Raw genomic sequence first — 21,660 nt, 5'->3', positions numbered from 1 at the left:
ATGGTACAACAGGGGCTAAGAAGCTGGGAAGTTTACAAAATACTTAGCATGGTGCCTCTGAAGGTTCAGAGCAATGAATGTCAACCTGATAGCAATCATACTCAGGGAGACAGATCAGAGGTCCTATCAGTTTAGGAAGCTTAGGATGGGAGGTATCAGGAGGGAAATGTGACAAGATGAATGTCAGTCAGATAACTGCTCTGCACATATTCAGAAGATAGACCAGGCAGGAGTATGGTGGTAATATCATCCACCGAGGGACCTTTCCTCACTAAGGGGAAGGGAGGAACACACAACTATGTAGCTGAGCTTGTGAATGTAGGGAACAGTTACATAGAAAAGGTGCAAGAGAGGGGAGTTCAGAGCAAGCAGCATGGTATACAGATGGACGTGAACCATGGGTACAGCTAAGAAATAAAAGCTGGGATTTTGTCCAGGTCCATCCAGCAGCAATAACCATGCTCTTTTCCCCTATCTAGCCACCCTCAGACTGCAATGTAATTTGTACATGCTCATTAAAATACATATTTCCAGGCCCAGTCTACAGTGGTTCCCTGAGAGTCATGAGGGGAGAGAGCATATCAGTAAAAAAACTGGAACCAAACTCAGATTCATATAACTATAAGATCCACAATTTTAACTATATTAATTTTTCTCAAACTTAAATGGACTTAAGACTCACTATGGGGCTTGCTCAACATGCAGGTTTTTAGGTTCCCCTCTCCTCATAATATTTGATTTATACATCTGAGTTGAGGCCCAAGAGCCAGTATTTTCAAATAGCACTCCAATAATTATATTTTTATTGGAAGGCTGTGAGCGATAATTTGACAAATTCGGGAGCAAAGGACTGCATGAAATATTATAAGGAAATGGGAATTTAGATTATCACAAGCTGGTTATGGTAATATTGTGGTTCTCTGTATTGACTATTTGTCACAATAGCCTTTTTCCAAATATATATGCCATGGCATCTCCTACAGACTTAGAGTATTTATTTATTTATTTAATTAAAAAACTATCTAGATTATTCTGACTTATAGCTAAGACTTAGAAAACACATTTAAAAGTATAAAGAGAGGAGAAGCCAAGATGGCGGCATGAGTAGTTCAGCGGAAATCTCCTCCCAAAAATAATTATATTTTTGAAAATACAACAAATGAAACTATTCCTAAAAAAGAGACCAGTGAATACAGTGCAACAGCTAGGCTACATCTACATCTGTGAGAACTCAGCATCACACAAAGGGGGTAAGATACACGTCATGGTCTTTCAGGACCCGAGTGCTCCCCGCACTCCCAGAGTGGGGAGGAAGTGAAAGCCCAGGACTGCTAAACAACCAGCTCTAGTAATCCACACCGGGAGTGTGGACATACAGTGCATGGTGCATTGGATATTAGAGAAACGGAAGGGCAAAATCTGCAAAAGGGACCATGCAACTGGCTCCCCTGAGACAAAAGAAAAGCGAGTGCTTTTTGAAAGTCTCAAAGGGACAGGGACCTCAAAGCTGGATGGAATCATCCCAGCACACTCAGCTCAGTGGCTGGGAATTCCAGGGAACTCCAGGCAACCTAACCCCTTAGGTAGCAGAGCAGCTCTGAAGCCCCTCACAGTGATAAGCAGCCAGCCAGTCATTCCCCCAGCTGGCACAGACCCCGAAACACCAGCCCAGTAGCATGCGAGATGGTGGCAGAAGCTGAGTGAGCAGCGCAGGAGTGGCCCAGGAGAGGCCCGCACAAGCCTGAGGCAGTGGTGGCAGAGCAGCCTGGGAGTGACCGCACCCCCTGCAGCTTCCCAGAATCTCCTCCCAGAGCACAGTGGCCTGGGCCAGACCTGAGGGCCGCCGCCAGCGTGCAGCTGCCTGGCAGGGGTGCTGCTCTTGCAGGAGAGCACACCAGGCATGCCTGCCACTCCCCGCAGGGCTCTGCCCTACCCTGATGGAGACCACGCCCACAGCAGCTTAAGAGATTAATCCGGAGGCTGCTCCAGGAATGTGGGTAACCGACATAGGCAGCGGAATAGGGCAAAACGAACAGCAAACAGTAAAGACTTTGTTTTCCTAGCTGACACATGCACTACTTGCCTAAAGCTACCTCTACCACCGTGAAAAGGCAGAAGAATTTGGTCCAGTCCAAAATTACCCAGACAACCATGGAGAGAGGGCTTGGGGAGATAGATTTAACCAATCTCCTGAAAAATAATTCAAAATAAAGGTTGTAACCATGCTGATGAATCTGCAGAGGAATATGTAAGAGTTAAAGGATAAAGTTGGGAGGGAGAATACAGAAATAAAACAGTCTCTGGAAGGACTTAAGAGCAGATTGGATGAGGCACAAGTGACTGTTAATGGAATAGAAATCAGAGAACAGGAAAACAGAGAAGTTGATGCAGAGAGAGACAAAAGAATCTCCAGGGATGAAAGAATATTAAGAGAACTGCGTGACCAAGCCAAACGGAACAATATTTGCATTATAGAGTTACCAGAAGAAGAGAGAGAAAAAGGGATAGAAAGTGTCTTTGAAGAAATGATTGCTGAAAACTTTCCCAAACAGGGGGAGGAAATACTCTCTTAGAGCACGGAGGACCATAGAACTCCCAACAAAAGGGACCCAAAGAGGACAACAACAAGACACATAATAATTAAAATAACAAATATCAAAGAGAAGGACAGAGTATTAAAGGCAGCCAGAGAGAAATAAAGGTCACCTAAAAAGGAAAACCCATCAGGCTATCATCAGACTTCTCAACAGAAACCTTACAGGCCAGAAGAGAATGGCATGATATATTTAATGCAATGAAACTAAGGGCATTGAACCGACAATACTGTATCCAGCACGATTATTATTTAAATATGAAGGAACGATTAAACAATTCCCAGACAAGCAAAAGTTAATGGAATTTGCCTCCCAAAAACCACCTCTACAGTGTATTTTAGAGAGACTGCTCAAGAAGGAAGAACTTGTAAGGCTAAACAGATGTCACTGTTGATAATAAAAGCACACCAAAGAAAGCAGAACAATCAAATATTAACTAAAGGCAAAAAAAAAATCAGCTACTCATAAAAGCAGTCAAAGAACACATAATAAAACACCTAACATATAAAGAAGGGAGGAGGAAGAATAAGAAGGGAGAGAAATAAAGAATCATCAGACAGTGTTTATAATAGCACAATAAATGAGTTAAGTTAGACAGTAAGATACTAAAGAAGCTAATTTTGAACCTTTGGTAACCACGAATTTAAAGCCTGCAATGGCAATAAGTACATATCTTTCAATAAACACCCTAAATGTAAATGGACTGAATGCACTAATCAAAAGACACAGAATAACAGAATGGATAAAAAAGTAAGAACCATCTATATGCTGCTTAAAAGAGACTCACCTCAAACCCAAAGATGTACACAGACTAAAAGTCAAGAGATGGAAAAAAATATTTCATACAAACAATAGGGAGAAAAAAAGCAGGTATCAGACAAAATAGACTTCAAAGCAAAGAAAGTAACAAGAGAAAAAGAAGGGCATTACATAATGATAAAGGGGTCAGCCCAACATTAGGATATAACCATTGTAAATATATATGCACCAAATACAGGAGCACCAACATATGTGAAACAAACACTAACAGAATTAAAGGAGGAAATAGAATGCATTGCATTCATTCTAGGAGACCTCAACACACCACTCACTCCAAAGGACAGATCCACCAAGCATAAATGACTAAGGCACAGAGGCACTGAATAACACACTAGAAGAGAGGGACCTAATAGACATCTACAGAACTCTACACCCAAAAGCAGCAGGATACACATTCTTCTCAAGTACACATGGAACATTCTCCAGAATAGACCACATACTAGGCCACAAAAAGAGCCTCAGTACATTCAAAAAGATTGAAATTCTACTAAACAACTTCTCAGACCACAAAGGCATAAAAATAGAAATAAATTGTACAAAGAAAACAAAAAGGCTGACAAACACATGGAGGCTTAACAACATGCTCTGAAATAATTAATGGATCAATGATCAAATTAAAACAGAGATCAAGCAATATATGGAGACTAATGACACCGACAGCATAAAGCCCCAACTTCTGTGGGACACAGCAAAAGAGTTCTAAGAGGAAAGTATATAGCAAACCAGGCTTATCTAAAGAAGGAAGAACATTCCCAATGAATAGTCTAAAGTCATAATTATTGAAATTGGAACAAGAAGAACAAATGAGGCCCAAAGTTAGCAGAAGGAGGGAAATAATAAAGATCAGAGAATAATTAAATAAAATTGAGAACAATAAAACAATTGAAAAAATCAATGAAACCAAGAGCTGGTAAAAATAAACAAAATAGATAAGCCCCTAGCCAGACTTATTAGGAGAAAAAGAGAATCTACACACATCAATAGCATCAGAAATGAGAAAGGAAAAATCACAATCGACCCCACAGAAATACAAAAAATTATTAGAAAATACTACAAAAATCTATATGCTAACAAGCTGGAAAACCTAGAAGAAATGGACAACTTCCTAGAAAAATACAACCTTCCAAGACTGACCAAAGAATAAACAGAAAACCTAAAGAGATCAATTACCAGCAAAAAAAATTGAATCAGTAATCAAAAAACTACCTAAGAACAAAATCCCTGTACCAGATGGATTCACTGCTGAATTTTATCAGACATATAGAGCAGACATAATACCATTCTCCTTAAAGTTTTCCAAAAATAGAAGTGGAGGGAATACTTCCAAACTCATTCTATGAAGCCAGAATCAGTCTAATGAGAAAAACAGGCAAAGACCCCACCAGAAAAGAAAGTTATAAACAAATATCCCTGATGAACATAGATGCAAAAATACTCAATAAAATATTAGCAAACAGAATTCAAAAATACATCAAGAGGATCATACACCATGATCAAGTGGGATTCATCTCAGGGATGCAAGGAACATTCGAAAATCCATCAACATCATCCACCACAACAAAAAAAAGAAGGACAGAAACCACATGATCATTTCCATAGATGCAGAAAAAACATTTGACAAAATTCAACATCCATTCAATATAAAACTCTCAAGAAAATGGGTATAGAGGGAAAGTACCTCAACATAATAAAGGCCATATATGACAAACCCACAGTCAACATCATACTTAACAGTGAGAAGCTGAAAGCTTTTCCTTTAAGATCGGGAACAAGACAGGGATGTCCACTCTTCCCACTGTTATTCAACATAGTACTGGAGGTTCTATACATGCAATCAGACAAAAACAATGAAGTACAAGGCATTCAGACTGGTAAAGAGGAAGTCAAACTGTCACTATTTGCAGATGACATGATATTGTATATAAAAATTCCTAAAGACCAGATTCCAAAACTACTAGAAGTAATATTGGAATACAACAAAGTTGCAGGATACAAAATTAAAACAGAAATCTGAGGCTTTCTAATACATTAACAATGAAATAATGGAAAGAGTAATCAGGAAACAATTCCATTCACAATTGCATCAAAAAGAATAAAATACCTAGGAATAAACCTAACCAAGGAACTGAAAGACCTATACCCTGAAAACTACAAGACAGTCTTAAGAGAAATTAAAGAGGACACTAACAAATGGAAACTCATTCCATGCTCTTGACTAGGAAGAATTAATATAGTCAAAATGGCCATCCTGCCCAAAGCACTCTACAGATTCAATGCAATCCCTATTAAGTTACCACCAGCATTCTTCAATGAACTGGAACAAATAGTTCAAAAATTCATATGGAACCACCAAAGACCCCGAATAGCCAAAGCAATCCTGAGAAGGAAGAATAAAGTGGGGGTGATCATGTTCCCCAACTTCAAGCTCCACTACAAAGCCACAGTAATCAAGACAATTTGGTACTGGCCCAAGAACAGAGCCACAGACCAGTGGAACAGAATAGAGACTCCAAACATTAACCCAAACATATATGGTCAATTAATATATGATAAAGTAGCCATGGACATACAATGGGGAAATAACAGCCTCTTCAACAGCTCGGGTTGGCAAAACAGGACAACTACATGTAAGAGAATTAAACTGGATCACTGTCTAACCCCATACACAATAGTAAATTCAGAATGGATAAAAGACCTGAATGTAAGGTATGAAACCATAAAACTCTTAGAAAAAAAACATAGGCAGAAATCTTTTGGACGACATAAACATGAGCAACTTCTTCATGAACATATCTCCCCAAGCAAGGGAAACAAAAGCAAAAATGAACAAGTGGGACTATATCAAGCTGAATAGCTTCTGTACAACAAAGGACGCCACCAATAGAACAAAAAGGCTTCTGACAGTATGGGAGAATATATTCATAAATGACAGATCTGATAAAGGGTTCATATCCAAAATATATAAAGAGCTCACACACCTCAACAAACAAAAAGCAAATAAGCCAATTAAAAAATGGGAAGAGGAGCTGGACAGACAGTTCTCCAAAGAAGAAATTCAGATGGCCAGTAGACACATGAAAAGATGCTCCACATTGCTAGTCATCAGAGAAATGCAAATTAAAACCACAATGAGATATCACCTCACACCTGTAAGGATTGCCACCATCTGAAAGAAAAACAACAACAAATATTGGCGTGGTTGTGGAGAAAGGGGAACCCTCCTACACTGCCGGTGGGAATGTTAACTAGTTCAGCCATTGTGGAAAGCAGTATTGAAGTTCCACAAAAAGCTCCAAAAAGAAATACCATTTGACCCAGGAATTCCACTTCTAGGAATTTACCCCAAGAATGCAGCAGCCCAGTTTGAAAAAGATAGATGCCCCCCTATGTTTATCGCAGCACTATTTGCAATAGCCAAGAAATGGAAGCAACCTAAGTGTCCATTAGTAGATGAATGGATAAATAAGATGTGGTACATATACACAATGGAATATTATTCAGCCATAAGAAGAAAACAATTACTATCATTTGCAACAACATGGATGGAGCTAGAGGGTATTATTCTCAGTGAAATAAGTCAGGCAGAGAAAGACAAATACCAAATGATTTCACTCATATGTGGAGTATAAGAACAAAGAAAAAACTGAGGGAACAAAAGAACAGCAGAATCACAGAACCCAGGAATGGACTAACAGTTACCAAAGGAAAAGGGACTGGGGAGGATGGGTGAGATGGGAGGGATAAGTGGGGAGAAAAAGAAAGGGGGCATTATGATTAGCATGTATTATGTAGTTCTATTTTTAATTATGGTAGTTCTATTTTTAATTTCTTAAGTTTTCCATACTGTTTTCCATAGTGGCTGTACCAGTTGTCATTCCCACCAACAGGGTACAAAGAGTTCCCTTTTCTCCACATCCTCAACAGCATTTCTTATGTCTTTTCTTTTTGATAATAGCCATCCTAACAGGTGTGAGGTTTTATCTCATTGTTATTTAATTTGTATTTCCGTGATGATTAGTGATGTTGAGCACCTCTTCATATACTTATCAGCCATCTGTTTTTTATCTTTAGGAAAGTGTCTATCCAGATCTTTTTCCCATTTAAAAATTTTATTTATTGCTTGATATTAAGTTGCATGAGTTTGTTGTATATTTTGGATATTATCCCTCTATCATATATGTGATTTACAAATATTTTCTTTGATTCTGTAATTATCTTTATGTTTTGTTGATGCTTTCCTTTGCTATGCAGAAGCTTTTTAGTCTGATTACTATACAGTCCCACTTGATTATTTTTGCTTTTGTTGCCTTTCGTTTTGGTGTCAAATTTAAAAAACTCATCTCTAAAACTAATGTCCAGTAGTTTATCCCCTATGTTTCCTTCTAGGAGTTTTTCAGTTTCAGGTCTTATGTTCACATCATTAACCCATTTTTGGTTGACTTTTGTGAATAGTGAAAAGATATGTGTCCAACTTTATATGAAACCCCATTAACATTTCTTGTAAGGTTGGTCTAGTGGTGACAAACTCCTTCAACTATTATCTGGAAAACTCCTTATCTCTCCTTCAATTTTGAAGGACATCTTTCCCAGGGAGAGTTTTTTTAGTTGGCATTATTTTGTCTTTTGTGTTTTGTTTTTTTTCTTGTCACTTTAAAAATACATTCCTACTCTCTTCTGGCCTACAGATTTTCTGCTGAATAATCTGCTTAGAGTTTTATGGGAGTTCAATTGTGTATAATTATATTGCTTTTATCTTTCTGCTTTTAAGATTTTCTCCTTGTCTTTAACTTTTAACAATTCAATTATAATGTATCTTGGTATGGGTTTCTTTGGTTTCATCTTATTTGGTGTTTAGGGGCTTCCAGATCTGTATGTCTGTTTCTCTCCTTAGATTAGTGAAGTTTTTAGCCCATATTTATTTGATTAAGCTTTCTGTCCCCTTCTCTCTCTTCTCCTTCTGAGACCCTTATAATGCATATTTTGGTCCACATGTGTGCCTGTTGAGAACTGCTTCTCTGTGTGTTACAGTTTTGCGGAAATTGTGAATGCAAGCCTTATTGGCTATTTGAACCAGAAGACCCTGGACTCGTTCCTCAGGTAACAGCCACAAAAGCCGAGGCACAAGACACGTGCACAAGATCCTTCCATGGAGATACTGATAACTTTCATTGTTGGAGAGGGCTGAAGGGAAAAGGTGGGATAAATGTCTTCTGGCAGAAATGTCTTCTGGCTTCCCTGGCCTCCTAAATTAGAGGTTGAACACTCAGGCAGCAGATTGTAAAGTATGCACCTAGACCTCTTTCAGGGAATCTGGGAGATGGGTGTTTATTCCTGCTCCCTCTGCAGTGAACCCTGAGGGGATGGCTGTGGATTAGTGCACATGTGCAGATTAAGAACTGCTTCTTAGTTTGCTACAGACTTGTGGGTGTTATGGACACAAGCCATAAAGCTTACAAAGCTAGGTATATGGGGGTCCTGTCCCTTGGGTGAGAATCTTAAAAGTTGGGGCACTAGATGTATGATACAAAGTTTCACCCACTCAGGGAGAAGCTGTGAGTTGGGTGTTACCTGATTGTATGGGGCTATGCTGGGAGTGTGTGAGTCATTCTCACACTACGGTGAGAGTGTGTCTACCCATTTCAATGTAGGTATTCTCTTATTTGCCCAAAGTGTAAGAATCTCTCAACTAGTTTATGGATTTGTTTCAGAGGAAATTTTTCTGTACATACATTTGATGTATTCATGTGAGGAGGGAGGCTTAGGAGCACCCTATATCAACACCTTGGTCAACTCTTCTCCCTTACAAAGTCTTATAGAAGGTAAAGAAATGCATCTTGTTGTGAAATGGTTGTTTCTCCCTCCGAGAATTTCTCCTGAAGGAATAAATTATCTTCAATTAGTAAATTATCTCTAGATGATAAAAAAAAAGTGGAATACGTTTCCCCAATTTCAGCATAACAAAGAGCACAATTTTGGGTAAGATCAGCAATTTTGGGTAAGATATCCTCTGGAAAATGGAAGATAGAAGCCTAATACCTTGTGTGCAAAAAAGACAGAACTTCCCAAAGCCTATGTCGTTTTCTTTTTTCTTTTTTTTTTGAGAGGGCAACTCTCATATTTATTGATGAAATGGTTGTTAACAACAATAAAATTCTGTATAGGGGACTCAATGCTCAATGCACAATCATTAATCCACCCCAAGCCTAATTCTCATCAGTCTCCAATCTTCTGAAGCATAACGAACAAGTTCTTACATGGTGAACAAATAGTGAATAAGTTCTTACATGGTGAACAGTACAAGGGCAGTCATCACAGAAATTTTCAGCGTTGATCACGCATTATGAACTATAAACAATCAGGTCAAATATGAATATTTGTTTGATTTTTATACTTGATTTATATGTGAATCCCACATTTCTCCCCCATTATTACAATTATTATTATTATTATTTTTAGTAAAATGCTGAAGTGGTAGGTAGATGCAAGATAAAGGTAGAAAACATAGTTTAGTGTTGTAAGAGAGCAAATGTAGATGATCAGGTGTGTGCCTGTAGACTTTGTGTTAATCCAAGCTAGACAAGGGCAATAAAACATCCACGGATGCAGAAGATTTCTCTCAAAACGGTGGGGGTGAGGTTCAAAGCCTCACCTCTGTTGATCCCCAATTTCTTACCTGATGGCCCCCCTGCGACTGTGCCTGTCTTAGGTCGTTCCTCCCTTGAGGAATCTTACCCGTCTCTGGCTAACCAGTCATCTTCTGGGGACATACAGAGAAAAGTAAACTTGGTAAGGGAGAGAGAAGCAATATTGTTTGAAAAGGTTAGCTTTTTACTTCTTTGTAGATTTATGCCCTGTGGCTTCTATGCCCAGCCTTTGTCTTGAGGTATCTTTACCACTTGGAAGAATTATGATACTCGGTTAATTCAATATGAGGCACAAATTCTATTTAAGGGTTGTAATTAGGAAGGAAGAAGAAAAGCTATAGAAGTAGCAGACGGAAGAAAACATGGGAAGATTGATTATTTCTTTGACATATCTTCTTGTAGAGTAACTACAGCATGTATAGGTTTTAAACTACTAATTAAATTGCACACACACATTAACATAATAGGAATACAGTTACACAACCAAAGCAGACCAATAATTACCAGCCATCTCCAGTGAAACCAAGAAAACCAGTTAGGCATCCTAGGCATTTGTGAAAATTTATCTATGATGTGATGGGTATTGTCCAATTGAACTTGAACAGTCTGAGAGAAATCAGACAAGTTAAAACAACCCATTCCTGGGAACTGTTCACATCCCATATGTTCTTTAACATTAGATAGTCTGTAGTTGTAAGATTTTTGAGCACTATCACTTGCACTTCTCCTAATTCTTGGTTGAGTTCCGACAGTATAGACCCAGTCAAATTTGTTGTTTTCCTGTATGCACAGGCCAGCTTAGATATCTCCTTCTTCATTCCAATGGCAAGTCCAGGAACTGGTGGGATGAATACAGCTACAACTGTAGCAGTGCCTGGATCTTTGTTGAGGTTTTCTGATGATCATCTTCTGGTATGAGTCTTCCAGAGAGTGCTGATGTTGAAAGTTCTTCTTCGTATCATATCTTAGTTCATTTTCTGGGTAGCCCAATTAGGCTTTGATCCTCTGTATAAACACAAACAGACCCTTAGAGCCCACAATTTGATATGCCCTTCATACCATTCTGTAGAACTCATTGGAGGTCACCACACAGGAACTGCTTTTTTTTTCTGAAGAGAAAGGAATATTATCAGAAAAATGTACCTCCATAGCCGATCATCTGACACCTTTCAAGTGATCAAAGTAATCCCCCTTTTCTTTCTTTCTTTTTTTTTTGTTATCGTTAATCTACACTTACATGAAGAATATTATGTTTACTAGGCTCTCCCCTATACCAGGTACCCCCTATAAAACCCTTTACAGTCACTGTCCATCAGCATAGCAAAATGCTGTAGAATCACTACCTGTCTTCTCTATGTTGTACAGCCCTCCCCTTTCTCCCATCCCCCCATTGTGCATGCTAATCTTAATACACCCCTTCTTCTTCGACCCCCCCTTATCCTTCCCTACCCACCCATCCCCCCTAGTTCCTTTCACTTTGGTACCTGTTAGTCCATCTTGGGTTCTGTGATTCTGCTGCTGTTTTGTTCCTTCAGTTTTTCCTCTGTTCTTATACTCCACAGATCAGTGAAATCATTTGGTATTCCTCTTTCTCCACTTGGCTTGTTTCACTGAGCATAATACCCTCCAGCTCCATCCATTGCTGCAAATGGTAGGATTTGCCCTCTTCTTATGTCTGAGTAATATTCCATTGTGTATATGTACCATATCTTCTTTATCCATTCATCTACCGATGGACATTTAGGTTGCTCCCAATTCTTGGCTATTGTACATAGTGCTGCAATAAACATAGGGGTGCATCTGTCTTTTTCAAACTTTATTGCTTTGTTCTTAGGGTAAATTCCTAGGAGTAGAATTCCTGGGTCAAATGGTAAGTCTGTTTTCAGCATTTTTAGGAACCTCCATACTGCTTTCCATAATGGTTGAACTAAATGCTGGTTACATTCCCACCAGCAGTGTAGGAGGGTTCCCCTTTCTCCACAGCATCGCCAACATTTGCTGTTGTTTGCCTTTGGATGGCAGCCATCCTTACTGGTGTGAGGTGATACCTCATTGTAGTTTTAATTTGCATTTCTCTGATGACAAGCGATGTGGAGCATCTTTTCATGTGTCTGTTGGCCTTCTGTATTTCTTTTTTGGAGAACTGTCTGTTCAGTTCCTCTGCCCATTTTTTAATTGGATTATTATTTTTTTGTTTGTTGAGGCATGTGAGCCCTTTATATATTTGGACGTCAAGCCTTTTTCAGATCTGTCATTTACAAATATATTCTCCCATACTGTAGGGTTCCTTTTTGTTCTACTGATGGTGTCTTTTTCTGTACAGAAGCTTTTCAGCTTAATATAGTCCCACTTGTTCATTTTTGCTGTTATTTTCCTTGCCCGGGGAAATGTTCAAGAAGAGGTCACTCATGTTTATGTCTAAGAGGTTTTTGCCTATGTTTTTTTCTAAGAGTTTAATGGTTTCATGACTTACGTTCAGGTCTTTGATCCATTTCGAATTTACTTTTGTATATGGGGTTAGACAATGGTCCAGTTTCATTCTCCTACATGTTGCTGTCCAGTTTTGCCAGCACCATCTGTTGAAGAGACTGTCATTTCACCATTGTATGTCCATGGGTTCTTTATCAAATATTAATTGACCATATATGTTTGGGTTAATGTCTGGATTCTCTAGTCTGTTCCACTGGTCTGTGGCTCTGTTCTTGTACCATTACCAAATTGTCTTGATTACTATAGCTTTATAGTAGAGCTTGAAGTTGGGGAGTGAGATCCCCCCTACTTTATTCTTTTTTCTCAGGATTGCTTTGGCTATTCGAGTTCTTTGGTATTTCCATATGAAGTTTGGAATTATTTGTTCCAGTTCATTGAAGAATGTTGCTGGTAGTTTCATAGGGATTGAATCAAATCTGTATAGTGCTTTGTGCAGGATGGCCATTTTGACGATATTAATTCTTCCTAACCAAGAGCATGGGATGAGTTTCCATTTGTTAGTGTCCTCTTTAATTTCTCTTAAGAGTGTCTTATAGTTTTCAGGGTATAGGTCTTTCACTTCTTTGGTTAGGTTTATTCCTAGGTATTTTATTCTTTTTGATGCAATTGTGAATGGAATTGTTTTCTTGATTTCTCTTTCTATTGGTTCATTGTTAGTGTATAGGAAAGCTACAGATTTCTGTGTGTTAATTTTGTATCCTGCCGCCTTGCTGAATTCCGATATCAGTTCTAGTAGTTTTTGGGTGGAGTCTTTAGGGTTTTTTATGTACAATATCAGGTCATCTGCAAATAGTGACAGTATAACTTCTTCTTTACCAATCTGGTCTCCTTGTATTTCTTTGTTTTGTCTGATTGCCATGGCTAGGACCTCCAGTACTATGTTAAATAACAGTGGGGAGAGTGGGCATCGCTGTCTAGTTTCCAATCTCAGAGGAAAAGCTTTCAGCTTCTCGCTGTTCAGTATAATGTTGGCAGTGGGTTTATCATATATGGCCTTTATTATGTTGAGGTACTTGCCCTCTATTCCCATTTTGCTGAGAGTTTTTATCATGGATGTTGAATTTTGTCAAATGCTTTTTCAGCATCTATGGAGATGATCATGTGGTTTTTGTCTTTCTTTTTCTTGATGTGGTGGATGATGTTGATGGATTTTCTAATGTTGTACCATCCTTGCACCACTGGGATGAATCCCACTTGGTCATGGTGTACGATCCTTTTGATATATTTTTGAATTCGGTTTGCTAATATTTTGTTGAATATTTTTGCATCTACGTTCACCAGGGATATTGGTCTGCAGTTTTCTTTTTTGCTTTAGTCTTTGCCTGGTTTTGGTATTAGGGTGATGATGGCTTCATAGAATAAGTTTGGGAGTATTCCCTTCCCTTCTATTTTTTGGAAAACTTTAAGGAAAATGGGTATTATGTCTTCTCTGTATGTCTGATAAAAATCCGAGGTTAATCCATCTGGCCCAGGGGATTTGTTGTTTGGTAGTTTTTTGATTACCGCTTCAATTTCATTGCTGGTAATTGGTCTGTTTAGATTTTCTGTTTCTTTTTGGGTCAGTCTTGGAAGGTTGTATTTTTCTAGGAAGTTGTCCATTTCTCCTAGGTTTCCCAGCTTGTTAGCATATAGGTTTTCATAGTACTCTCTAATTATTCTTTGTATTTCTGTGGGGTCCGTCGTGATTTTTCCTTTCTTGTTTCTGATTCTGTTGATGTGTGTTGAATCTCTTTTCCTCTTAATAAGTCTGGCTAGAGGCTTATCTATTTTGTTTATTTTCTTGAAGAACCAGCGCTTGGTTTCATTGATTTTTGCTATTGTTTTATTCTTCTCAATTTTATTTATTTCTTCTATGATCTTCATTATGTAACTCCTTCTGCTGACCTTAGGCCTCATTTGTTCTTCTTTTTCCTATTTCAATAATTGTGACATGAGACCATTCATTTGGGATTGTTCTTCCTTCTTTAAATATGCCTGGATTGCTATATACTTTACTCTTAAGACTGCTTTTGCTGTATTCCTCGGTAGTTGGGGCTTTGTGTTGTTCTTGTCGTTTGTTTCCATAAATTGCTGGATCTCAATTTTGATTTGGTCATTCCATTGATTATTTAGGAGCATGTTGTTAAGCCTACATATGTTTGTGAGCCTTTTTGATTTCTTTGTACAGTTTATTTCTTGTTTTATGCCTTTGTGGTCTGAAAAGTTGGCTGGTAGGATTTCAATCTTTTGAAATTTAATGAGGCTCTTTTTGTGGCCTAGTATGTGGTCTATTCTGGAGAATGTTCCATGTACACTTGAGAAGAATATGTATCCTGGTGCTTTTGGATGTAGAGTTCTGTAGATGTCTATTAGGTCCATCTGTTCTAGTGTGTTGTTCAGTGCCTCTGTGTCCTTACTTATTTTCTGTCTGGTGGATCTGTCCTTTGGTGTGAGTGGTGTGTTGAAGTCTCCCAGAATGAATGCATTGTATTCTATTTCCTCCTTTAGTTCTGATAGTATTTGTTTCAGATATGTTGGTGCTCCTGTATTGGGTGCATATATATTTACAATGGTTATATCCTCTTGTTGGACTGAGCCCTTTATCATTATGTAATGTCCTTTATCTTTTGTTACATTCTTTATTTTGAAGTCTGTTTTGTCTGGTACTAGTATTGCAACACCTGCTTTTTTCTCTCTGTTGTTTTCATGAAATATTCCATCCCTTGTCTTATATCTGAGCATGTCTTTGGGTTTGAGTTGAGTCTCTTGTAAGCAGCATATGGATTGATCTTCCCTTTTTATCCATTCTATTACTCTGCGTCTTTTGATTGGTGCTTTCAGTCCATTTACATTTACGGTGATTATTGAAAGGTATGTACTTATTGCCATAGCAGGCTTTAAGTTTGTGGTTACCAAAGGTTTAGGGTTAGCTTCTTTACTATCTTACTGTCTAACTTAACTCACTTGTAGAGCTATTACACACACAGTCTGATGATTCTTTATTTCTCTCCCTTCTTAATCCTCCTTCTCCCTTCTTTATATCTTAGGTGTTTTGTTCTGTGCTCTTTTTAGGATTGATCCCATCTAGAGCAGTCCCGGGATGATGCCCTGTTGAGGTGGTTTGTGGGAGGCAAATTCCCTCAACTTTTGCTTCTCTGGGAATGTTTAATCCCTCCATATTTAAATGATAATCGTACTGGATTCAGTAGTCTTGGTTCAAGGCCCTTTTCTTTCATTGCATTAAGTATGTCATGCCATTCTCTTCTGGACTGTAGGGTTTCTTTTGAGAAGTCTGATGATAGTCTGATGGGTTTTCGTTTGTTGGTGATCTTCTTTCTCTCTCTGGCTGCCTTTAATACTTTGTCCTTGTCTTTGATCTTTGCCATTTTAATTATTATGTGTCTTGGTGTTGCCCTCCCTGGATCCCTTGTCATGGGAGTTCTGTGTACCTCTATGGTCTGAGAGTCCATGTCCTCCCCTAATTTGGGGAAGTTTTCAGCAATTATTTCTTCAAAGAGACTTTCTATGCCTTTTTCTCTCTCTTCTTCTTCTGGTACCCCTATAATGCGGATATTGTTCCATTTCAATTGATCACTCAGCTCTCTTGAATTCTTTTATTCCTGTAGATCCTTTATCTGTCTCTGCATCAGCTTCTCTTCATTCCTGTTCTCTGTTTTCTAGCCCATTAATTGTCTCTTGCATCTCGTCCATTCTGTTTTGAAGTCCTTCCAGAGCTTGTTTTATTTCTGTATTCTCCTTCCTTAGTTCTTGAATAATTCTCTGAAGTCCATCAGTATGGTTATGACTTTTGTTTTGAATTCCTATTCAGGAAGACTGGTTAAATCTATCTCCCCAGGTTCCTTCTCAGGGGAAGATGTAGCAGATGCCAAAGCTGTCTGGGTTAGTCTTGTCTGGATCAAATTTTTTTGCCTTTTCATGTTGACAGGTGCTATTGACTGTCAGCTGGGAGAGCCAAACTTTCCACTTGCTACTGGCCTGTCTTTACTGGGACAACTGCAAACCCTAGTGGCTTGTGTTGGGCAATTGCGTGTAGATTGGGTCTTTGTGCCTTGCTTGGCTGGTATGTAGGAGGCTCCCTTGCTGAGGGCGTGGCCAGCTACTGGCTGGTTCTCTGCTATGTCCGCTCCCCGGAGGGGTAATGGACGTGGGGCTGTTTGGCTGTTTACTTCTGTGAGGGGTCTCAGAGCTGTTGCCCAGGGGGTTAGTGTGCCCGGGTTTCCCTGGAATTTCCAGCTTCTGGACTGTGACCTGGGTTGTTTCTGTCCAGCTGTGGCATCCCTGTCCCTTTAAGACTTTCAAAAAGCACTCGCTTTTCTTTGTCACAGGGACTTCAACTTCGGGACCTGCTCAGAGGTCTTGCTGCCTTGTTTCCCTAGTTTCCAGCCCTTCACGCATGCACTGTGTCTGCACTCTGGTGCAGATGTCTAGGGCTGTATGTTTAAAAGTCCTGGGCTCCCTTTCCCTCCCCGCTCCGACTCCTCTCCTCCTACCAGGAGCTTGGGTGAGGGGCGCTCTCTTCCCGCCGGGCCTTGGCTTGTATCTTACCCCTTTCACAAGGCGCGGGGCTCTCGCACGTGTGGATGTAGTCTGGCCTTTGTCCTGTGTCTTCTGGTCTCTCTTTTAGGGATAGATGTATTTGTTGTATTTTGAAAAATATATATGTTTTTGGGGAGGAGATTCCAACTGCCCTACTCACGCCGCCATCTTGGCTTCCCTATGTCGTTTTCTGATATTATACTTTTTTTTCATGAACAATGTGTTTTAATCAAGCAGCAAAGTGCAGCACAAATTCAGAACTTTGCCGGTTTGTAGAAGAGCTGTCAGGAAAGAACATCTGGTTAATAGGGAAGGCAGCACAGCGAGACATGCGGCCGTCCTGACCTCTAGGGAGGGTCCTGACTCCTCAGCTCCCTCTTCAGGAGTTCATGGTCAGCAGCAGCCACTCTCGGATAGACACTTGAATTAGGCCATCTGCATCTCTATCCAGAGATTTGAAGGCATGGAACATGGCATCCAGGCAGACCAGGCAGCTGATGTAGTTGCTAAAATCCATATTTCCATACTCATCAGCATATTGGTGGACAATCATTCAGTAAAGTTGTACATTTAGCTGGAAGCCTGCTGCCTGGAGAGCACCCCGCAGCTGAGAACTTCCCAGAGACCCGGAATGGTCTCTGTCATGTTGCTTATAAACACACTGCCATTTCTTAATGTTGTTCCAGAGATACATAAATTCTTCAAGCCCAGCTTCCTGGTGGTGTCACTGTCCATAACAGATACAATGCTCCAGCAGGTGTCAAGACTAAAGCCGTCGGTCTTCAGATCCTTATGCTTAGAAAGGAATTTGTTGATCCAAGCCTAATTTGGCTACCCCGAAAATGAACTAAGACACGATATGGAAAAGAACTTCCAACATCAGCACTCTCTGGAAGACTCATGCCGGAAGATGACCATCAAAAAACCCCAAAAAAGATCCATGCACTGCTAGAGCTGTAGATGCTCTCATCCCACCAGTTCCTGGACTTGCCACAGGAATGGAGAAGGAAATATCTAAGCTGGCCTGTGCATACAGTAAAACAACAAATTGGACTGGATCTATACTGTTGGAACTCAACCAAGAATTAGGAGAAGTGCAAATTGTAGCGCTCCAAAATCTTACAACTACAGACTATCTACTGTTAAAAGAACATATGGGATGTGAACAGTCCCCAGGAATGGGTTGTTTTAATTTGTCTGATTTCTCTCAGACTGTTCAAGTTCAGTTGGACAATATCCACTATATCATAGATAAGTTTTCACAAATGCCTAAGGTGCCTAACTGGTTTTCTTGGTTTCACTGGAGATGGCTGGTAATTATAGGTCTGCTTTGGTTATGTAACTGTACTCCTATTATGTTAATGTGTGTACTCAATTTAATTAGTAGTTTAAAACCTATCCATGCTGAAGTTACTCTACAAGAAGATATGTCAAAGAAATAATCAATCTTCCCATGTTTTCTTCCGCCTGCTATTCTATTGCTTTTCTTCTTCCTTCCTAATTACAACCCTTAAATAGAATTTGTGCCTCATATCGAATTAACCGAGTATCATAATTCTTCCAAGTGGTAAAGATACCTCAAGACAAAGGCTGGGCATAGAAGCCACAGGGCATAAATCTTCAAAGAAGTAAAAAGCTAACCTTTTCAAATAATAAGGCTTCTCTCTCACTTACCAACTTTACATTTCCCTGTATGGCCCTGGAAGATAACTGGTTAGCCAGAGACGGAAAAGATTCCTCAAGGGAGGAACGACCTAAGTCAGGCACAGTCGCAGGGGGGCCATCAGGTGAGAAACTGGGGATCAACAGAGCTGAGGCTTAGAACCTCACCCCCCCTGTTCTGAGAGAAATCTTCTGCATACGTGGATGTTTTATTGCCCTTGTCTAGCTTGGATTAACACATAGTCTACAGGCACACACCTGATCATCTACATTTGCTCTCTTACAACACTAAACTATGTTTTCTACATTTATCTTGTATCTACCTACCACTTCAGCATTTTATTAAAAATAATAATAATAGAGAAATGTGGTATCCACATATAAATCAAGTATAAATATCAAATGAATATTCACATTTGAACTGATTGTTTATAGTTCATAATGCATGAGCAAAATCGAAATTTCCTGTGATGACTGCCCTAGTACTGTTCACCATGTAACTTATTCACTATGTAAGAATTTGTTCTCCATGTAAGAACTTGTTTGTTTTGCTTCAGAAGATTGGAGACTGATGAAAATTAGGCTTGGGGTGGATTAATGATTGTGCATTGACTCCCCTATACAGAATTTTATTGTTGTTAACAACCATTTGGTCAATAAATATGAGAGATGCCGTCTCAAAAAAAAAAGTACATGCTTCCAATTGTAAAATAAATAAGTAACCTGGATTTAATGTATAGCATAAGGAATATAGTCAAAATATTGTAACTACTTTGTGTGGTGATAGCTGGTAGCTAGAATTATCATGTATATAAATGTTGAATCACTGTGTTGTACACCTGAAACTAATGTAATACTGTGTGTCAACTACCCTTCAATAAAAAATAATTATCTACAAAAAAAATATTGATCTAATCACAAGTGTTACTTATTTCAAATTGGAAACACCATTATAATTACTCAGAGCAGCCACTGCCCTGCGGAGGTAAAGAACTAATGCCCTGTTGAGATAACTCAGTCCAAGAACCATCTTTCTTTTCAAATAAATTGTCTATGTGTGTGTCTGGGTCTTAAGTGACTTGGATACTGGCCTCACTATTCCATCTCCATTCAAGTGTGTAGAAGAGTAAAAATAAATTAAATCTAAAAGCATCAAAAAAGAAAAGGACTTTGTTGAGGATATTCATTAGGTCAGTGGCACCCACCTCCATGTCTGGTCCAGCCATCTGTGCAAACTGTTGCCGAATCCGCCTAACTTCCTCACTTTTGTTGGCCTCCACATTAGTGAAATGTTGTGGTGTGGGAGGCGGTTCTGAGTTATACTGAGCTGCTGCAGCCCCGCTGATAAAATTCACAATTCCTCCAACTATCCCTCCAATATTTCCTCCTCCTCCTCCTCTTCTCTGACTGCCTCGTCCAAGAAGGCCACCAAGAGCTTCTCCAAGACCTCGATCTGCTCCTTCCAATAAAGCCTTTGTAAGAAACGTGCTTCAGATTTAAAAACAAAATGTAAAGCTCCTGATACCTTGGAGACGGTATGAAGAGAGCAGAAATGGAATCTAAGTAGACTACATGTGGAAGAACTGGCTTTTCTGTACCTGCTTCCATGGCACCATGCCCAAGGTGTGATGTTCGCCTCCTACTGAAGATGCCTGAAGTCCATTAGGAACTAGCACCTGTCATTTTTAGAGACCCTCAATAAAATATTCATAAGTTATGGCATGTATGGTGAATTAGAATAAGTATTTTAAAGTGTAGTATCTTAAATTATACATTTCTGCATGTCATTGAATTTTTGGTTCTCAGCATCTAAAATATATCATGCATTATCCTAACAGGAGATGGGAAATGACACCAGGATAGCAAAATTTTCTTTTCTAAGGAATATTTATTGATAGAACAAAATTGAACAATTCTTGGGCACTGAAAGGACATTTACCTAATCTTCTTCCTTTAGTAAAGATTCTCATGTTAAGAAAAACTTGGAAGGCTGGATATTAAAAATGCAGTGTGCCCGGTCACATCCCCAGAGATTGTGATTCTGTAGTCTGCTGTGGGGCTCATGATCTACATTTTTGAAATCTTTTTTAAAAAATTTTATTTGGGATCATTAATCTACAATTACATGAAGAACATTATGTTTACTAGGCTCCCCCCTACACCAAGTCCCACCGACATTCCCATTCACAATAACTGTCCATCAACTTAGTAAGATGTGGTAATCACTACTTGTCTTCTCTGTGTTGCACAGCCCACTGCATGCACCCTCACACACACTATACATGCTAATCGTAATGCCCCCTTTCTTTTTTCCCACCCTTATCCCTCCCTTCCAACCAGTCCTCCCCAGTCCCTTTCCCTTTGGTAACTGTTACTCCATTCTTGGATTCTCTGCTTCTGCTGCTGTTTTGTTCCTTCAGTTTTCTTTTGTTCTTATACTCCACATATGAGTGAAATCATTTGGTACTTGTCTTTCTCAGCCTGGCATATTTCACTGAGCATAACACCCTCTAGTTCTATCCATGTTGTTGCGAATGGTAGGATCTGTTTTTTTATTATGGCTGAGTAATATTCCATTGTGTATATGTACCACTTATTCTTTATCCATTCATCTACTGATGGACATATAGGTTGCTTCCATATCTTGGCTATTGTAAATAGTGCAGCGATAAACATAGGGGTGCATCTGTCTTTTTCAAACTGGAGTGCTGCATTCTTGGGGTAAATTCCTAGAAGCAGAATTCCTAGGTCAAATGGTATTTCTATTTGGAGCATTTTGAGGAACCTCCATACTGCTTTCCACAATGGTTGAACAAATTTACATTTCCACCAGGAGTGTAGGAGGGTTCCCCTTTCTCCACAACCTCGCCAACATTTGTTGTTTTTTGTCCTTTGGATGGTAGCCATCTTTAATG

The 21,660-nt window shown here is 39.3% G+C and overlaps 1 pseudogene; it reads right to left on the bottom strand.

The window, feature by feature from the left end:
• Positions 1-17,411: 17,411 nt before the first annotated feature.
• Positions 17,412-20,342, bottom strand: LOC118934468 (calpain small subunit 2-like; annotated as a pseudogene).
• Between the last annotated feature and the right edge of the window lie 1,318 nt (positions 20,343-21,660).

The sequence above is a fragment of the Manis pentadactyla genome, chromosome X, assembly GCF_030020395.1.
Source record: "Manis pentadactyla isolate mManPen7 chromosome X, mManPen7.hap1, whole genome shotgun sequence".
Lineage (NCBI taxonomy): Eukaryota > Metazoa > Chordata > Mammalia > Pholidota > Manidae > Manis > Manis pentadactyla.
The sequence above is the reverse complement of the archived record's forward strand: the minus strand, read 5'-3'. Positions and strand labels throughout refer to the sequence as shown.